The sequence below is a fragment of the Carassius gibelio genome, chromosome A5 (assembly GCF_023724105.1).
Source record: "Carassius gibelio isolate Cgi1373 ecotype wild population from Czech Republic chromosome A5, carGib1.2-hapl.c, whole genome shotgun sequence".
NCBI classification, from domain to species: domain Eukaryota; kingdom Metazoa; phylum Chordata; class Actinopteri; order Cypriniformes; family Cyprinidae; genus Carassius; species Carassius gibelio.
The window spans coordinates 35,916,551-35,936,751 of record NC_068375.1 but is presented as its reverse complement, the minus strand read 5'-3'; the positions used below and the strand labels follow the sequence as shown (position 1 = coordinate 35,936,751).

The window sequence follows — 20,201 nt, the reverse complement described above, 5'->3', positions numbered from 1 at the left end:
AGGGACATCAGTGTGGAATAAAGGTAAATTATGTGAAATGTAATGCGTAAAAACAAAACAAAAATAAAAATAAAAAGTATAAACACGTTAGACTGCACCCCATAAACACAACTAAGCCTAGACAAAAAAAAAAAAAAAAAAATCATCATTTATCAATATATGCCTTAAAAGTTAGGGTTAGGACACAAGCATATAGAAGAATGCAAATCTAAAACAAACTAAAAGCCACTAAACTCCAGTGTTGGTTTAAAAATGTTTAGCCTCTTCTTCAATCCGAGATGTCTTCAGAAGACTTTGAATGTAGCACAAAAAAATAATTAAATAAATAAATAGTTTTAATTTTCATTTTTGTTTGATCAATTCCTTTAACTGATATCTGAACCAGAAACAGCTTTGCAAAGATGTGTGTGTCTTTTTCTCAAACTAAATTAACAGTGAGCTGTGGTACCAATTATCTCACAGATAACTATGTTGTGTCATAACATAATGATGTGCAAGATGGGTAATAATACAGAGCGCGCCATGATGTAACCTGCAAAAAAGTAACACACAGAGCTTATTTAATTGGATGGCTGGCAAAGTAGAATTCATTTTTTTTATTTGATTTTAGAAACTGATCTAACTTTTTTAACAGACTGTCATGTGCTTAAAAATCTGGCGGCAACTATAATTACTATACATAAAATGTTATTCATTTATTTGGGCTCAGGCAGCTGTAGATCATTTTGTTGACTAGTTAATGTAAAGGTTATAATATCACTTTTTTTTCATTATTCCTCATAGAATTACACTGCAATAATTGCTAACCTGCAATGGCTACATTAAAAGAGCTTTTTTTGTACCTGATTGTGGCAAGGTGGGCGTGGTTTAGCGAAGTCTGCAGCGGGAGAGAAAGACAGGAGATGAACGGTGAGTGAGTGGGTTAAACGAAATAACCAACACCTGTCTCTTGTTTCAGTAATTGGCGTGGAGAGAGTATATAATGCCAGGAGAAACAGGAACAGGTGAGAAGGACTGACTCTAAGACCATGCGGAAAAGTCTTGTGAGTTAGCACGACGACCGGAAGTGTTTGAAAGGTGGCGTGCTGGAAACCGTCGTGAGTTTTTTGAAATAACGTATACTGTATTTTAGTAAGTATAAAAGTTGTTGATATAAGAAGAGTACGATGGGGAAATCGAGGAAAAAGAAAAAAGAGGAGGTTGGATCAGAAACAAGATCTAGAATTGATGAATCAGAGATTGAAGACGAAAATGATGAGATGGGTTGGACACAAGTGGAAGGAGGGAGAATAAAAAGTGTTGAAAAAGCAAATAATAAGAGGAAGAAAGATAATGAAGGGGATTCAATAGGTACAGATGAGGATAGCGAAAGGGAAGTGACAAGTGAAAGGAGAGAGGAAATAAAAATGATTGTTAGATTTAAAGAGGGACAAGGAGTAAAAGGGGTAAACCCAATTGAGTTAACAAATGAGTTGAGGAAACAGTTAGGAGAGATTAGAGGTGCAAGAATACTTCAGGATGGAGCATTGTTGGTGATTTGTGATAATGAGGAGCAGAGGGATAAGGTGATGAAAATGAAGGTTGTGTGTAAACAAGTGATTTCAAGTTGTAATCAAACAGGTGGAAAATCATGGTTATGTGGAGTAATTACAGGGGTAGCATTGGAGGTCACTATGATAGAGTTGAAGAGAAATATTAAAGGAGGAAATGTAATTGAAGCAAAACGACTGCAAATGAATAGAGAAGGGAATAAGGAGGAAAGTCTTTCTGTAATGTTGCGTTTTGAAAGTGGTGGAGTGCTACCAAGTAAAGTGATGATTGGATATGTTTGCTTTCGGGTGAGAGAATATGTGCGTGCTCCGATGAGATGCTATAACTGCCAGAGATATGGTCATATTGCAAGTGTATGCAGAGCCAAAAAGAGATGTGCACATTGTGGGGAAGAACATGAGTACGGAAAATGTGGAAGAGATGTGGAAGCAAAATGTTGTAATTGTGGAGGAGCCCATAATGTGGCATATGGAGGGTGTGAAGTGAGAAAGAGAGCAGTAGAAATTCAGAAGGAAAGAGATGGAAATAAGCTGTCATATGCGGAAGCAGTTAAAAAGGTGGACTCAAGGAAAAAGAAAGAAAGTGAGGAGAAGGAGTTGTGGAAAGATCGAACCAGAAATGAAGAAAAGGAAAGCAAAAAATCGGATGACACAATGATAGTTAGTAAAAAAAGTTTTGTGTTATTCATGGCAGAGGTAATAAATTGTTCAGCGCAGACTGAAAGAAGAACAGAAAAGATACAGATAATAGTGAGAGCAGCAGATAGGTTCCTGGATATCAAAGGGCTAACATGGGAAATGGTTAGAGATGGTCTAACTTTAGAAATACAGCCTAGTCAAGAATCATGGGATGGACAACAATCTTGATGTTAGTAATTTTACAATGGAATGCTAGGAGTTTGGTGGCTAATGGATTGGAGTTTAAGGGTTATCTAAATAAGATGGAGGAAAAGCCAGATGTGATATGTGTACAAGAGTCTTGGCTGAAACCTAAATTAGATTTTGTAATTAAAGGGTATGTTTCTGTGAGAAGAGATCGGGAAGAGGGAAATGGTGGTGGGTGTGTTACTTTCATTAAGTCTGAAATGCAGTATAGAATGGTGGGGAAAGGAAGAGAAATGGAATATGTAGTGGTGGAGGTATGGAAGGATGATAAGAGTGTTGTAATAATAAATTTTTATAATCCATGTAGACAAATGACATTGGAAGATATGTTAAAGATAGAAGGGCAAAGTAGAGAGAGGGTGATATGGTGTGGGGATTTCAATGCCCATAGTAGTATGTGGGGAGGAAGTGTAACTGACAGAAATGGGAAGGTGGTTGAAGAATTGATGGATGAGATGAATCTGATCTGTATGAATGATAGGGGAGGTACACGAATAGACATGAGAACAGGTCAAGAAGCGGTGTTGGATTTAACCCTTGTAAAAAGTAGGTTAGGGGGTAAAATTAACTGGAAGGTATTAAGGAAATGTACTATAGGTAGTGACCACTTTCCTGTTTTGATTGAAATGAGTGTCAATATGAATAATTGTGTAAAAAGAAGTGAGAGAAGAGAAGGGAGATGGAATTATGAAAAAGCTAACTGGACTGAATATGTGAAAATGGTGGAGGAGGGTATAGACATAAATGAAGTAAGAAGTGTAGATGACATAGAAGCTATAAGTGAGAAAATTATAGGAGTTATGAAAAATGCAGCAGTAAGTAATATTCCTAAGAGTAAAGGAAGAAGAAAGACAAAAATGGTACCATGGTGGAATAAGGAGTGTGATGAAGCTATTAGAAGGAAAAGGAGAGCATACAAGAAGGTAAGAAGATTGCATAATTATACAGATTTAATTGAATATAAGAGAGAACAAGCAAAAGTAAGAGAGGTGGTAAGAAGGGCAAAAAGACAACATTGGAGAGATTTCTGTGATAGAATAGGGAGAAGTACATCAATAGGAGAAGTATGGAGTATGATCAGAAGGATGAATGGAATAAGGAAGGATATGGAATATCCTGTTTTAAATGAAGGGGAAGTTATAGCAATAGAAAACTGTGATAAAGCAGAACTGTTTTGTAATACATTTATAAAAGTAAACAGTACGGAAAATCTGACTGAAGAGTTTAAGAGGGAAAGGGAGGAAGTACTACGAGAGCATCCTCATCTATTGGGAAAGAGACAGGATGGAGATAATATAATGGATGTCCCGTTTGGAATGACGGAACTAAAACGAGCGCTGAGGAGAATGAGAGAAACTACTCCGGGGCAAGATGAAATCAGCTATTATATGATCAAGCAGTTAAGTGAGGAATCATTGAGAGTAATGTTGGAGTTCTATAATAAAGTGTGGGAAATGGGGGTGCTACCGCATAGTTGGAAAGAAGCATTGATATTGCCAATAAAGAAACCAGGGAAGGATCCAAATAAGCCGGCTAGCTATAGGCCAATAGCCCTTACATCTCATGTAGGGAAAGTGATGGAGAGAATGATAACGGATAGATTAGTATATTTTTTGGAAAAAGAAGGAAAATTAACACCTTTTCAAAGTGGATTTAGGGTAGGAAGAGGAACTATGGATCCGGTTATGTGTTTGGAAGCGGAAATAAAGAAAGCTCTGTCAAATAAAGAATCAGTAGTTGCTGTGTTTCTTGATATTGAAAAAGCCTATGATATGTTATGGAGGGAGGGTCTGATGATTAAGTTGGAAGAGATGGGGGTAGGGGGAAGAATGTTTAATTGGATTAATGACTTTCTTAAGCAAAGAGTAATAAGGGTGAGAGTAGGAGATGCTATATCATCTCAAGGAATAATAGAAAATGGTACTCCTCAGGGAAGTGTAATAAGTCCAGTACTTTTTTTAGTAATGATAAATGATATATTTAGTAAGGTGGATAGGAGTGTTGGTAGATCACTGTTTGCAGATGATGGAGCTGTGTGGTTTAGAGGGAGAAACAATAAATTCATTATGGGGAAAATGCAGAAGGCGGTGGATGAGGTAGTTAAATGGTCATATAAGTGGGGATTTAAGTTATCAGTGGAGAAGTCACAAGTTATTATATTTTCCAACAAGAAAGTAGATAATGAATGGAAGTTAAGGATATATAACAGGGAAATGGCTCGAGTAACATCAGTTAGATTCTTGGGAATGTGGCTAGATACTAGACTTACATGGAATGAACATATTGATAAGATAGTGAATAGGTGTAAAAGAGTGTTAAATATAATGAAATGTATGGCAGGACAAGAGTGGGGAGCAGATAGAGGGGCGCTTCAAACAGTATATATAGCAATGATAAGATCTGTACTAGATTATGGAAGTATAGCATATGGGTTGGCGGCAAAATCACAGTTAGAGAAATTGGATAGAATTCAAGCACAGGCGATGAGAATTTGCTGTGGAGCATATCCAACAACACCTATAGCAGCAATGCAAGTAGAGATAAATGAAATGCCGCTTAATATTAGAAGAAAACAGTTAATGGCTGTGTATTGGACAAATCTAAATAGTCAGAATGAGGTACATCCAACAAGGAAAATATTAGGAAAAAGTTGGGAACAAGGAATGAAGAAACATAAGAGTTTTGGGTGGGTGGTAGAAGAAGATATTAAGGAGATGGGGATAAACAATTATAGATGTGTACCAAGAGTAATATATCCGAATACTCCTATATGGATTATTCCTCAGCCAGTAGTAGATTTAACATTACTGGAGATAAGACAGAGTGAAGGAAATAATGGGATGGAAGTAATGAGAGCAAATGAGTATTTAAGAATAACATATGGAGATAGTATACAGATTTACACAGATGCTTCCAAAAAAGGAAGGAGAGTAGGAGTGGCAGTCAATGTGCCAAAGTTAATGGTGAAGAAAAAAGCTAGAATTAGTGACCAGTTGTCAATATATACAGGTGAGTTGATGGCTATTTTGCTAGGAGTACAAATAATTAAGGAAAGGAAAATAAAAAATGCAGTCATATGTTCAGATTCTTATTCAGCAATAGTTAGTATCTATAATCAAAAATCTGAATCAAGGCCAGATTTAATCATGGAAATTCTTCAAAATCTCTTTGAGTTGAAACAAATTAAAATAGAAGTACAGTTTATGTGGGTCCCAGCTCATGTGGGAATTAAAGGCAATGAGGAAGCAGATAATTTAGCCAAACAAGTAGTAGATGAAGATAGGGTAGAAATTGAGTTATCACATAGTTTAAAAGAAATCAAATCAGTAATAAAGGAGGAAATGATTAAAAAGTGGCAACAATATTGGGATAATGAGAGTAAAGGTAGACATTTATATGCAATACAAAAGAAAGTGGGAAAAGGTAGGAAAAGAGGGAGAAATAGAAGGGAGGAAAGTATAATTACAAGACTAAGGGTGGGACATACCGGTTTGAATAAAACATTACATTTAATATCTAAGCATCCAACGGGTTTGTGTGAGAAATGTGGACAAAGTGAAACTGTGGAACATGTGTTTATTAATTGTAATGGTTATGATGAAGAAAGAGAAGTGCTAAGAGAAGAATTATGGAAGAATGAAGGGAAAGAGTTAACATTAAAGAATATATTAGACTTGGATATAGGAAATAGTATGGTTAATGTGTTGTTTCAGTTTTTGAATAATACTGGTTTAATGAATAGATTGTAGGATTAATATGTATATAGGATTATAGAGAGAGGTAGAAGATGCGGATGAAGTATAGTGTGAGACAGTGTAAGTAAATCTGGAGGTAAATAAGGTTGCGGATGGGAAGTGGGAGTTAAAGGGAAGTGGGGTGGAAGCTGGAGGAGCTGAACACGCAGCGCCAGTGGGTTTTATTTACTTTTATTTTATTTTTATTTTTATTTTTTTTTGGGGGGGGGGGGGGGTTGCTTAGAAATGTTAAGAGATAGGAATGTTTCTGATCTAAGCTACCGGATGATGGCAATAATGCACTGTTAAGTGCGGTTGCCAATAAAACGAAAAAAGAAGAAGAAGAAGAAGAACAGGTGAGAAAGTAGAACTCCTGACGGATGATTGGGCCTCGTAGAAGAAAACCCGGAAGCGATTGCGATATTGTGTTTATGTTGGTGTAGTTTTACACTGTGTGTGAGCCGTTAAAAGTGAATTATAGAAATAAAGTACTGTCAGTAATCAATCCATCCGACCCCTCCGTCCTGTTCCTTTCCACTCACGAACACATTACACTGATTTAACCAAAGTAAGTTTCAATAAGTTTTTTATGTGTGTGTGTGTGTGTGTGTGTGTGTGTGTATTGAAGTCTCTTATGGTCACAAAGGCTGAATTTAAAAGTAATTGTGAGATATTATTACAACTTAAAATAACCGTTTTCTATTTGAATGTATTGGGGAAATTTATTCATGTGATGCCATTTTCAGCATCATTACCCCAGTCTTCTGTGTCACGTGATCCTTCAGAAATCATTCTTATATGCTTATTTGCTGCTTAAAACGTTTCTTATAATCAATGTTGAAAACCGCTTTTGCTGCTTAATAAGGAATACATCAAATTTCTAAATCTATTCAAATTCGAAAGTTACTTTTAAAATGCAGTAAATTCACAATCTTACATTTGATCAAATAAATGAAGCTTTGGTGAACATAAGAGTCTTTTAAAATAAAAATACCATAATTATTCCATTGATTCAGTGATGTATCATAATTTTGCTCAAAACCATTTAATATAGACGTTACCAAATTATTTTTTTTTTACACCCACCCCTATCTGCTCTGACTCACTCACATATTGTATGCTGTTTCTTATTTGGTAAACAACGGAACCGTTTAGGGACATCTGTCACACATCCTCAGTCTAAACCCCTGTTATTTATTTAGTTTCACAAACCATCCTAGCCATACAACAATACCCCATCTGCAAGCCTGTGGTTACTTAACACCTCCCCTGAGCGATAGCCCTTTTGGGAGAGACAAGAGTGTTAGTTTGTGCCATCTGCATTCTTACTACAAGGAAGATCTCTCCCTTTCACAGAAGCAGCCATTACCTCCAGGTGCCCTCCATTAGTGAAGAGTGAAGTCCGAGGTAGAGCAAACAGTTGGACTCTCTTCACCATGATGAAAGAAAGGTATGCCACAGACTCGGGGATGGAATAATAGCGGTGTTGTTCTAGAGAGGTTTTGGGGTCAGAAGAAGCCGAGGAGGAAGCGGTTCTAAAAAAGAGAATATTTGAATGCATAAGGAGGAAAACATCCTTGATGCACTCTGGATGTGTTTCAAATTGTGAAGCTGGAGATAAACGTGATTGATTTTAGAATCCGATTTAAATTAGAGCTGGGAATCAGCCTGATATTTAGAACTTTAAAAAAAGGGTTTAGTTATATTTGATACATATGGCTGATATACTATGATATAGTTAGAATATGGAGTTCCTACTCAGGTGAAAAAATACCTCAAATCTATGTAATTTGTTGCAGTTGATGATATTTGTCTGGCCAAAAAGAAAGATAAAATCCTGAGAGCTCGTACTATAAATCAATCAGATTTTTATAACATTACAGCAGCCTACTTGCATAAAATGCATTTAAATATCAGCGGTCACTCTATATCTGCCAATAATATGTCTTAGGGAGACGATATTTAAATTCTTAGTTTTATGATCAAAGCTCTGTAGTTTCTAAACATATAGTGTAATGTTGTGGAACAAATAAACATATCTCAAAATACTGATGATCATATTTGATACTCCCAATTAAAAACATGATTTATCTCACATAATCCTAGGTGCTTCAGTCCAGTAATTGTGCATCTTGAAAAACTACTAAAACATAAGAGTAAAGATTTCAAAGACTTGTGAATCACAGGCCCTATCAATATTTATGTATATAAAATATGATGCAGTTGAGTTACAGTAAAGGCTAAGCTTAAATGCCTGCTATATATATGTATATGTGTGTGTAATAAGTACTGTTAATAAATGGTTTTTCAGATTTATTTTCAATTAAAATAAGGGTTGACATCACAATTTCTGTGATTTTCTCACAACATATGATATAAGAATATAGCAAAAACGAATTCCCGGGAAATTACCCCAGAAGGACGTGTTTCTGAAACTAGTGAAAGATGTGTAGTAAGAAGTGCAGGTCAGTGAAGCTGACGCTCCATGTGGTTGTGGCCGCTGGCATTGTGCCCAGTCGTGGCATGCAGGTGTGCTGGAGAGAGAACAGTGGAAAACACAGAGCAGGAGGCGGGATGGTCGTGGGATTGTGGGCTGCTTAGTTCATTTGCCCTCTGCACAAGCAGGGGAATGAAAAATTGGCATTAACTGTTCTCCTCTGGTTACTTTCACATGCTAGCCTAGTAATAACTGAGACACTTGAGCTCATCACAATGAATAACTTCAGTAGACATCCTTGTCTTTCATGATGCATATGCTAAAGAAAGGCTTAAATGTCCATCCATTTAGATTACACCGTTTTAACTAATACTAATAACTTCAATGTGATGCTTATTTATCAGTCATAAGTAAATAAAACGGGCACGATTAGTGCTAATAAACAGAACACAAAATTACCTGGTTTATATATTTTTAATCAATAAATCCAATTTGTTTCAATCCCATACGTCTTAAATAACTGAACACTGCTTGTTCCATAGCTAGCCATATTATTTTTACAATTAGCAAAATTGTTGATTCTAAGCATTCTGAATAAATGTATTTTTTTTATTTTATAAAATAGATCCAGATAGTGTGTGTGTGTATGTGTCTTACAAAAATACATAATTTAACAACTTTGTGGATGGAAACATTATTTTTATTACACATTTTATTTGTATTTATCAATTCAAATACATAAATCTTAAATTTGGCATGTTGTATAGTGATCCATGTATTCTATGCATACAGAAAATGCATAATGTGCATTAAATACATATTGCTGATATTTGGTAGAATTTATACATATGCTATTCAGCTACACCAACAATTTCTTCAAAACTACTGCACAAATAAGCATGTAATTTAATAATCTGCCAGCTCTCTCTTTTACATTTTAATGAAATCATAATCAACATTGTTAGCAAAGCTAAGGTTATCTGTGTAAACTTACATCTCAGTGGTGTAATAAAATTGAGAAGCACTGGGGTGAACAATTCCAGGATCCTCCACTTAAAAAGTTCAGGGATTTCTGTGGATGTCGTCTTACTGATGATGGGGGACAGGATTGGGGTTGTGACACTACTTAAAAGCTACTTACAAAGCTGTTAACATCCATAGCCCAATGGTTTTACCCTAATTCACATTCGTCCAGAGGAGACACAGAGCAAAATGGCACTTAACCTCTACATGGCTTTCTAATGCTGTCATCTCTTTATTTGAATACTTGGATCTAGCATTATCAGCTTGATCAATTGTTTGTCTCTCTTTCCTCTTTTCTTTCAGATCCCCCTCTCTACGTTGTGAATGAACCAGACACCATACAACATTCCCTCAAAGATGATGATGATCTAAAAATCTTCAGTCTAAACAGGTGTTTCTTTAGTTTTATTCTTATACTTTATACTAATTAGATTTAGTTTTATATTTTCAATTAGAAAAGATATATATATATATATATTTTTCACTTCATTATTAAATATTTTTAAACAAAAGTCATTTACATTTTTCAGTTTATTTTCAAAAAAATATTTTCAAATAATTTGAAAAAAAAAGTTGTTTTAATTGTCAGGTTTTTTTTTTCAATGGCTTGTGAAGGCAACATTTCATTTTAATTTAGTTTATCAAATCATATTTTAATTTTGATTCACATATTTATATATACACCCACGCAGAGAGAAACTCCAAATAAATGGTAAATCCTATATATATATATATATATGACATATAATATTAGACGTATAGAAAATGTCTTAAAGCACTTATTAAGTCTTTGCATGCCTACCATCAACCACAAGAGTTTCAGTTGAGAAATAAAAAGACCGGTCCACTGGACAATGCTGTGTGATGAATCCCTTAAAATGTAAATGTTAGAAGCTCACCAAGAGCGTAGACTTGAAATTTAAGTAGCACACCTTCCCTTTGTTTTGATGGGACCTGACAATGATTGCACAACAGGAGTCGGACTGTGATACTCTACCGGTGTGTTGCTTTAGGAAATCGATTGACACTCTGCATAAAGTTTACGGCAGCACCCGTTTCTTCCTCAGCATGAAATCAACAGCCGCGGCAAACTAATGCATCGGAGACCCAGTGTTTACTGCATGCCCCGCGGCTACTCGGAGTTACAAACGCACACATATACTAGCACACACACAATCAAACACATAAAGCAATTGCTGTTTATTGCAGAGGTGTGTTAGAGGCAAAAGAGCTAATTTCCCTCTACAATCCTTGCAGGTGAAATGCAGTTGAAATGAATTTGGTTCTTCATCAGATAAAAGAGGGCAACTACTCAAACTGTCTGAACTTCTGGAAAAAGTTTAAGAACAGGAGATGACAGGATACTAATGCCATGCTGAATTATGGATGATGGCCTTTTATCTTCCCATCATTAATTAGAGGAGCTACTCCACTTTCAAGTTCGTCTTTACATACCAGGCTGTTCATTTAACACACACAAACCACTAAGACGTCAATCCCATCAACAAATTAATGCATATGCTTTAGGAAAAACTAAAAACACAAAGATGACATAATAAATGCATATTTCATTAAAATCTAACACTAAATATAATATTAAAGAAATATTACGGGGATAACCTTTTTTGGATAGCCTTTTTGTCTTTGATATTAAAGAGCCACACAGATGGGAAATCAAAAATTACCTGTATTACAGTGTATGATGTAGCTGTCCATCAGTGTAAACAATGTGCAAAGTAATTTAACCAAAAAGTACACCATTTATCAAGTTATTGGCTTCTAAAGTAAGGAGTCGACTCTGAATCGCTGAAACGAGTCGTTATAGATTTCAAATCTTTTGCCCATCTCTATGTACGTCACTAGGAACACTTTGCATAATAATCTCCGCCTACCGTGTTGGGAGAAACCGAACTCTGACCTGCCCCACCCACACAGACGCTCTGGTTGGTGTGAGAGCATCATGTCGAGGAGACAGTGTGTTTTTAATTGTAAAGGCAAGTTTGTTTTATTTTCACTGCCAAAGAATGAAAATCAGAAGAACCAATGGCTAAAATTAATTTTTACCACAATACCAGAGCAGTACAACAAATCCCTTTTAATGTGTTCACAACATTTCACTGATGACTGCTTTTCTAATCTTATCAGTATGTCGCGCTAGCACTATATTTTAATGCTAACGCATTGTTTACCGTGAAGCACAGTAGTTTTGCGAGATATTTCAAATGGTTGCGAGTGAATGTTCAAGTTTTGTGAGTGAATGCAACATTTCTTGGGGAGAAACAATAGTTTTGCAAGCGATCGCAAATGTTTTCTGTCTGAACGCAATGTTTCTTGGGGGAAAAATAGTTTTGCAAGAGATTGCAAACGGTTGCAAGCAAATGTCAATGTTTTGTGAGTGAATTCAAAGTTTTTTGGGTGAGCTATGGGCGTTTCGTTTTACAACACGTACATGCGGAACAACCAATCAAAACTGACTATGTCAGTTGACCAATCAGAACACAGTATGCTACCGAAAGGTGGGGTTTAAGGAAACTGAATCTTTTGAACAGCTTCACGCGAACTGTTTGGGGATCTCCTGAGAATTGAGGTAATTGTAAAATGATATTTTGACAAAATGACTGTTTCTTTTTAACCTTGCATGGATTTAAACCTGTTGTACAGGACTTATAAACAGTGATAGGAAGCTTAGAATTTTCATCTTACTGGCTCTTTAAGATTATTTAAATTACATTTTATAATAGCAGATTGTTTGGGAACCTGCTTGAAAATATTAGTCACTAGTTTTGCAATTCCATTTGGTGTTGCTAGTGACACGCACACAAAATTTATGACAAAGAGTGGTCATTGTTTGCATGTGACAACATCAAAAATTCTTCACCAGCATGGCTTGTATGGGAGGGTCACAAAAAAGCCAATCCTCAGAAAAGGCCACAGATAGTCACTACTAAGCTTTGCCAAAACACACCTTGAAGATGAGACTAAAACTGAATTATCTGGCCTCAACACCAAATTATATTTCTTGCAAAAATCCAAAACAGCAAAATATATAATATCAAAATAATAGTATTCCTACAGTAAAGCGTGGAGGTGATGAAATGCTGTTATAAGTTTCTCTGCAGCAGGGACTGGAGCACTTGTCGGGATAGAAGGAAAAATGGATGGGGCCAAATACTGTAAAATTCTTGAGGAAAATCTGCTGCCCTCTGCCAGAAAGTTGTCAATGGGAAGAAGGTTTACCTTCCAACATGACAATGACCCAAAGCACACAGCACAACAGACACACAGTGGTTGAAGGAGAAAAAGGTGAATGTCCTTGCGTGGCCTCATCAGATCCCAGACTTAAACCCCACTGAAAATCTGTGGAATGACCTAAAGACTGCAGTCCACAAACGCTCACCGTCAAATTGAACTGAACCTGAGCAGTTCTGCGAAGAACAGAGAGCAAATATGGCAAAATTATTAGAGACATTTCCCAACAGACTAAAGGCTATAATTAAAGCAAAATGTGGTTTACCAAAATACTGACACGAGGGTGATCATTTTTCCAACTCGGTGATTCTTTTTTTTTTTTTTTTTTTTTTTTTTTTTTTTTTTTTTACTCTCTCCATGTTGGTGTTATGTTTCAATTAAATACAGCTAAAAAACAAAAAACACTGTACCCACTATATGTGCGTTTGTGTGGGTTTATATATATATGCACATTGTGCTTGTCGTTGTGCTGCATACAAATCTATGGCTCTATAAAATATATTGTACTATAAATATTTACATTATAAATAAAAATGCTTCAACACATTTTATCATATACAATTTATAGCTTTTTTTCCATTTTTGCAGCATTTTCATATAATTCATGTTTTACTTACAATATAAATTAAAATATTAATGTATTATATTACAGAACCTTAAAGTTTTTTAGCAGACCAGTCAGGCACTGATATAGCAAAAAGAAAAAGTCATTGTACGAGGAGGTCTTCGTATCTCATGGAGTGGGGCCAATTAGCAGTCCTAATTAAGGGTCTGTGACATCTGAATCAGCAGAGCTGTTACAATTGGCTGATTGGTGTTATATTGCGCTTTCTCTAGTGCTCTGGGAAACTCTCTGAGAAAATACTAGAGAACAGACGAGTCACGACTCCAGCTGAACACCCACCACATTCTCATTAGAGGAAGCCTCTGCCGCCCACACTGGGGGGTGATTATCCAGCTCTTCTTCCTCAGAGCTTCCTCTCTTCTTGTACTCTTTTCAAATAGCTTTCTTTCTGTCATTTTCCTCCTCCTAGATCCTCTCATACATTCAATTCAGCTCTTTTTTTTTTGTGGTCAAGTTACTTTTGGTTTCCCTCGCTGAATCCTAAAGGGAGCAGTTAGTCGAGAAATTTCAGAGCTTGATCATTTTCATCTTATGGTCTTTATGTACCAATTTATATATCACTTGCAAACATTAAATAGCTGCTAGCAAAAAAAAAAAAAACCCTTAGCAGGAAAAACTGAATTAACAGATATTAGCAATCCTCTCTGTAAGAATAGCATTGGCCTAAATAGAGTCCTGTGGGAGAAAGCTGAATGCCTTTTATAAAAAATCAGTCAAATGAATCAGTCAAAAGAAGAGAAAACACCAGCCTCACATCAAATCTTGTATATCCAATCAAACTATTTCTTGAGAACAAATTTCACTGTCAAATCATGGATGGTAAACAAAAAAGACAGGTACCGACTTTAAGGATGAGAGCAAGAACACAACCATCTATTATAAAGGAGAATATGGCCCAAACTGCAATAAATGCAGGTTATGTTGTATCACTTTGATGTCCAATGTAAAATCTGAGCCCTGAAGCAAAACCAGTTGAAAACCCATTTTAATAACTATACTTTCTCCCTAGGATGACACAAATAAAGATATGTGTCCTTCTATAACAGGAAAGCCAAGGAAAGAAAACCTGAGCCCTGAGGTAATCAGACAGTTTTATTATAAAAAGTGTCATCATCTTGATTTATACTAAAGCAAAAACAAAAGCTTCTTTGGTTAGCTGCCAAAGTCATGATGAATGATGTTCTTTTTTCTTTTCTTTTTTTTATTTTTTATTTAAGATGACATTAGATCGATTCACTGGGGTGTTGACATTGGAATCTTGTCCCCCAACATGTCTCCCACCAAACAAACCCAATTTCTTTCTCAGGACAGAGCAAGGTCAGGTTAAAAAAAAATATATATATACATACATAAATATATATATATATATATATATATATATATATATATATATATATATATATATATATATATATATATATATATATATATATATATATAGCCATCTGGGTCATGGTTCAAGTAATTTTTGACAGCATGCATTGTATTATTTTGATCACATTTTTGTGAATTACTATTGCCTCTTGACCTTATTAACTCTGATTTCACATTTTAATGAGCGCTACTCTACATACAGTGTCCACTCTACAGTACGTGGTGTGAATGAGTGTCGCTGGTAGTGTTGTGATTCTAACCTAAGGTAGTCAATGACTCTGGCCAATGTTTCACAATCAGGGAGGAAACAAGGAACAAGAACAACAACAAACTATATGAGACAGCAAAAAAACAGATGCCCACAATGAGCGATTGTGTGAGTGTATTAAAATTACTAAAACTCTAGTTTAAGCGAGCACAAAGATATGTTTATCACTCATAACATTTGGAGAGAAAAAGCACAGAAATGGGACAAGGCTGAATCTTTCTACTGTGCATGTTGAGTGCCTGTGTGCATGCACACTATCAAATGGAGTATATTTTAAAAGGCAGTGCATTCAGCTGTGTGAATGCTAACGTGTGTAAACATGCACACTGTATATATACCTTAGAGTACACATGGCTTTAGAATATTATATCTTTTTTTAACTATACTGGAAGACCTAGTCATTACTTGAAAAGAACCAAGATCCTTTAGATCAGTAATAAAGAGACATCTCTTTTTCAAACACTGGCCCACTCAATTCTCAGAAGACATACAGTAGAGGGAAAAAAAACAACAACAAAGAGAAGCACTTTTCCACCCTCCTGTCCTTCTTTCTTCTTTTCTCATCATTCTTATTCCCCACAATCAAACAGTCTTCTTCACTCTCTTGGACTGCCACAAACTGAACATCTTTGAACATCTTAGGCATCTTTGTGACCTTTAACACCTGTGTCTACTAATTAGTCCAACCCACATCAGTTACACCATAAGCGGGTTGCATGCAAGAAGCCTGTAATACTTGGAGAAAGTGTTCTGTTCGATTTTCCTTTCGCCTCAATTTGGAGTTGGCTGGTGCAGCATCCCTGAAACTGTACTACTAATTGTGCCATGCTAACCATCCAAAACCTGAGCCCTTTGTTCTATATACTTATTTAGTAGAAAAAATCTTAAAGCATTGCATTGCAATTATAGTCACTAATAGTGCAGTTCACCCCCCCCCCCCCCCCCCCCAAGTATGTCTAGATTTGTCTTGTGTTTTTGAGGTACAAACCAATTGCAGTAGGTACTTTTAATGTGTTGTGAAAAAGGTCTTTGAGAACAAGATAAGATGAACACTTCACAGATCCCCCGAGGGAAATTGAGACGTTACAGTGTGCAGGTTACTCAGACTACAGCGATAAAGCAAAAACATCAGCTTCAGAATGTACTTGGATACTGTAGTAACACTTATATACTATAAAGCAAATCACAGATGCTTGATTGCTTGTATTGTTGCAAAGTGTAATTATATTATCATCAAGACCTAATCTGCAAATTGCGACTGTAAGGCATGAAGATATTAAGTTACAAACAATAACATCATGATTTTCTTTTTTTTTTTTTTTTTTACTGCTTTGAAACAATGTTCATTGTGAAAAACCCATTACTTGTGGCTTGAATTATATGACTTATGTGGCTTATTTTTCCGGTCTGAAGCAAAGAATTGGAGGTTCTTGAAACACACAACTGCGGTCTCAATGGCGTCCTGTGTCTAGTTATTTTTTATTTATTTATTTTATGTATTTTTTGCATCGACAGCGAGAATTTATTGAAATTACACTGTGATGGCTGGAATGGAATACTCATCTGCTCCCAGCCAAATCTCTCATTACAGAAAGCAGATACAATCAAGCATTTGCCATCCCTAAAACTGGCTATAGCAGATTTTATTTGTGCCTCTCAGCATTGTAATTAATGGTTCCATTTCCCAGGCCTTTGTTAGAGAGTGTAATTACTTTAGGACATCTCTTTATAGTGAAGGCGGTCCCATATGATTGTCTGTCTCTCTGTCTGCCTCAGAAGTACTGGAACCTATTTAGGCACGTATTTTGCATCACTTAACAGCTTTAAAGGAAGAGATCACCCCAAAATAAACATTTGCTGGAAATGTACTCACCCTCAGGCCATCCAAGATGTAGATGAGTTTGTTTCTTCATCAGAACAGATTTAGAGAGATGTAGCATTGCTTTACTTGCTCACCAATGGATCAACTGTAGTCAGTGGGTGCTGTCTGAACGAGAGTCAAAATAGCTGATAAAAAAAACATTTCAATTATTCACAAGTTAATCAACATAACCAACAAAACATGTTTTGAACTGTATAGACTGTTTTCACTCATAAACAATGTTTGATGTGTCAATATTTATCTCATGATTCAGACAAGATTTTTTTTTTTCACTGGATAAAGCAATATTCTGAATTGAGGACATATTTGGATTTGTTAAAAACACCTTGATGGAATTGTTTATTCCAAACATCATACAGGGTTTTTTTTTTTTTTTTTTTTTTTTTCAGCTTTTTGGACTCTCATTCTGATGATGGCACCCATTCACTGAAGAAGATCCATTGGTGAGTGAGTGATGTAAGAAAAATTTTTTCCAAATCTGTTCTGATGAAGAATCAAACTCATTTACATCTGAATGGCCATTGAGGGCAAGTCATTTTTCAGCAAATTTTCATTTTGGGTGAACTAATGCTTTAAATATGGTGGTTTTCAAATAAAAGCCCTCAAAAGAAAAAGACAAATCCTTCTCAGAAAGCTTGCATTGCATTTTTGCTAATGACATGCATGGCACATCTATTAGAAGGGTGAATGGGAAAGAAAACATTATTTGCACAGCGTTTCTATGCTTTATTTGGTTTGCTGGCTGTTTGCATTCGAAGTCTGTTTCTCATACCGCCCGTGGTGTTGTAGCGGGACCCCAGAGAATCTGACGGCAGTCACATGAGCAGCTTCTCTCCTCCCTGGAGGTCCAATTACTGCTGGCTTTAGAGCAGTGGTCAGGCTGGAGAGAGGCTGAGTGCTCCGGGTCTGCTGCAGCTCTGATTAGTCAAAGACTGCCCGAGAATTAGAACATGATCTAGAACACGGTGATCTTTCAGACAGTCTTTGGTGACTTCAAGGATGAACATTTAAGAAGAAATGAGCAAACTCTGAATAGTGAATGAGGCCATGCGCTTAGAAATTAAATATAAAATACATGTGAAAATATGATATTAATGTCCCTACTGTGAATTTGGTAAATGTGCCAAGTATTTGGAAAAATATGATATTGACATCCTTATTACTTTGAAATTTATTTTACTGTGAAAATTATATTTAAACAATTATGGAAGGACTGATAGATAGATATATTGATGGATTGATTGATTTAACTCTGTGCTAAAAAAAAAAGAGCACAGCTATTCACCAGTAGCTCCAAAATCTGTTCGGATTTTGATATAAGCCAAGAGGACACTGGTTTTCAATTGCAGTAAACAAAACTTGTTTCTTGCGAGACTAGCATATTCTCACCAGAGCGTATGGAGCTTTTTATAATGGATGGGTGCATTTGTTTTGGACTTCAAATTTCGGGCTACCATCCACTCCCATTATAAAGCATTGCTTAGCCTGGACATTATTTAATAAAACTCTGATTGTATTCGTCTGAAATAAGAATGTCATATACACCTAGGATGGCATGGGTATGAGTAAATCAGGTGGTAATTTACATTTTTGGGTGAACTATCCCTTTAAATTGTGCTTGCGCTATCATCCATCAATGCCATTTGGTTTGTCATTTTGTGATTTAACGCAGTGATATTCATAGATTTTTTTAGTGCCTTGTTTGAATGTCAATTTTATTTTATTTTTGGCTGAAAAGCAAATTGTACACCTTGACCCGCACTAAAACAATCTTGTCCAGCCAAGACATACATTTACATTAATTCTGCTCTTTGCTGGATCTGTTCTAATGTGTTTAATTTATGTAAACCTATGCCTTCTTTTGTGCTGAGCTGTACTAGTACATTTGTCTAGAGTCTGAAAGACTCACATGTGTTCATATATTACATTGTGAACATCAGGTGTAAAGGTCAGTATCTGAAGGTGCTGGATCTTTGAATGCAGTCCATCAGCTTTTCTGTCATTCTGACATTAGCTCATAACATCCATCAAAGCTGCTCCAAAGGCCACTGCACAAGATCTCACTGACTTTTAATGTCCTCAAGAAGGGCAGGATAAGACTGTCTGCAGCATTGCAATGGAAAAGGATTAATCTATCCTACAGTCTTGCAGACCTTTGACTAACATTATACAGTCTAGTTAATTTACTACTTTTTTTTTTCTTTTTTTTTTGCCTGAATAGACAAAGGTGTTGTTTCGATGCCACCAACGCAGTTCTTTTTTTTTTGCAATGTTACAGTCGGAATAAATCTGCATGATTAGAACGCTTTCAGCAAAGTGCTAACTCATTTAAATAATGACAAAGCAGTCTCTGTAAACATGCACAAACAATACAGAAGGAATTACTGGAAATGTAATATTAAGGTCAGTATTAAATTCAAAGCTAACCAATATTTGTTGTTTAGTAACATATAAACACTATTTGTAAACATTTAATTTATAGACATTTCTTATAGACATATTGCATCATGGGACTGCTTTTTTGTTTTACAAAAAAATAAAATAAAACGCTTTCTCAGTATTTTTGTCTTGTTTTCCGGTACAAATCCCTAAACATTCTCAAAACAAGATACATTTGCATGAGAAGTACAGTACAAAAGGAGGATTTGTAAAGAAGAATGTCGTAGGATTTCGATATAAGCCAAGAGAAGACTGGTTTTCCTTTGCTAAAGTAAGGAAATTTTGCTTCCTTTGCTTCTGTTAACAAATGTTGGTTTTCACGAGACTCACCGGCGCACTCACAACGCAGACCTCATACATCATCCACCCGGAGCTGCTTCCGTGTACAAGTGTTTGTGTAAGCTAAATTAAAGTGATTATTATGTTTGAAATATGGACATTTTTTCTAACAAAAATGCATCGATTTGCTACAGGAAGACTTTGTTCACCCCCTTAGCCTTGCGAGAAGCTTCTGTTTTGTGGAATACCGCTTTTTATTTAACTTCTTTTGGACTTATGCATGCAACACATGCAGAGTGCCATTAAAGCTTGAAAGACCAAAGACAGTTTTTTATATAACTCCGACTGGATTCGTATGAAAGAATAAAGTCATATACACCTAGGATGCCTTTAGGGTGAGTAATTTATGAAATAATTTTTATTAAAATTTATATGAGTTATTATAAAGTGTTGTAG

General features: G+C 35.8%; 1 long non-coding RNA gene across 2 annotated transcripts; it reads left to right on the top strand.

Moving 5' to 3' along the window:
* Nucleotides 1-6,546: 6,546 nt before the first annotated feature.
* LOC128014212 (uncharacterized) lies at nucleotides 6,547-17,986 on the top strand. 2 transcript variants are annotated; one of them, XR_008183499.1, is made up of 5 exons: nucleotides 6,547-6,737; nucleotides 7,526-7,619; nucleotides 9,933-10,020; nucleotides 14,513-14,581; nucleotides 14,721-14,809. It is a non-coding gene; the product is annotated as an uncharacterized LOC128014212 (long non-coding RNA). The 2 variants fall into 2 exon arrangements; XR_008183500.1 differs by lacking the exons at nucleotides 14,513-14,581; nucleotides 14,721-14,809 and adding an exon at nucleotides 17,417-17,986.
* The last annotated feature ends 2,215 nt before the right edge of the window (nucleotides 17,987-20,201 follow it).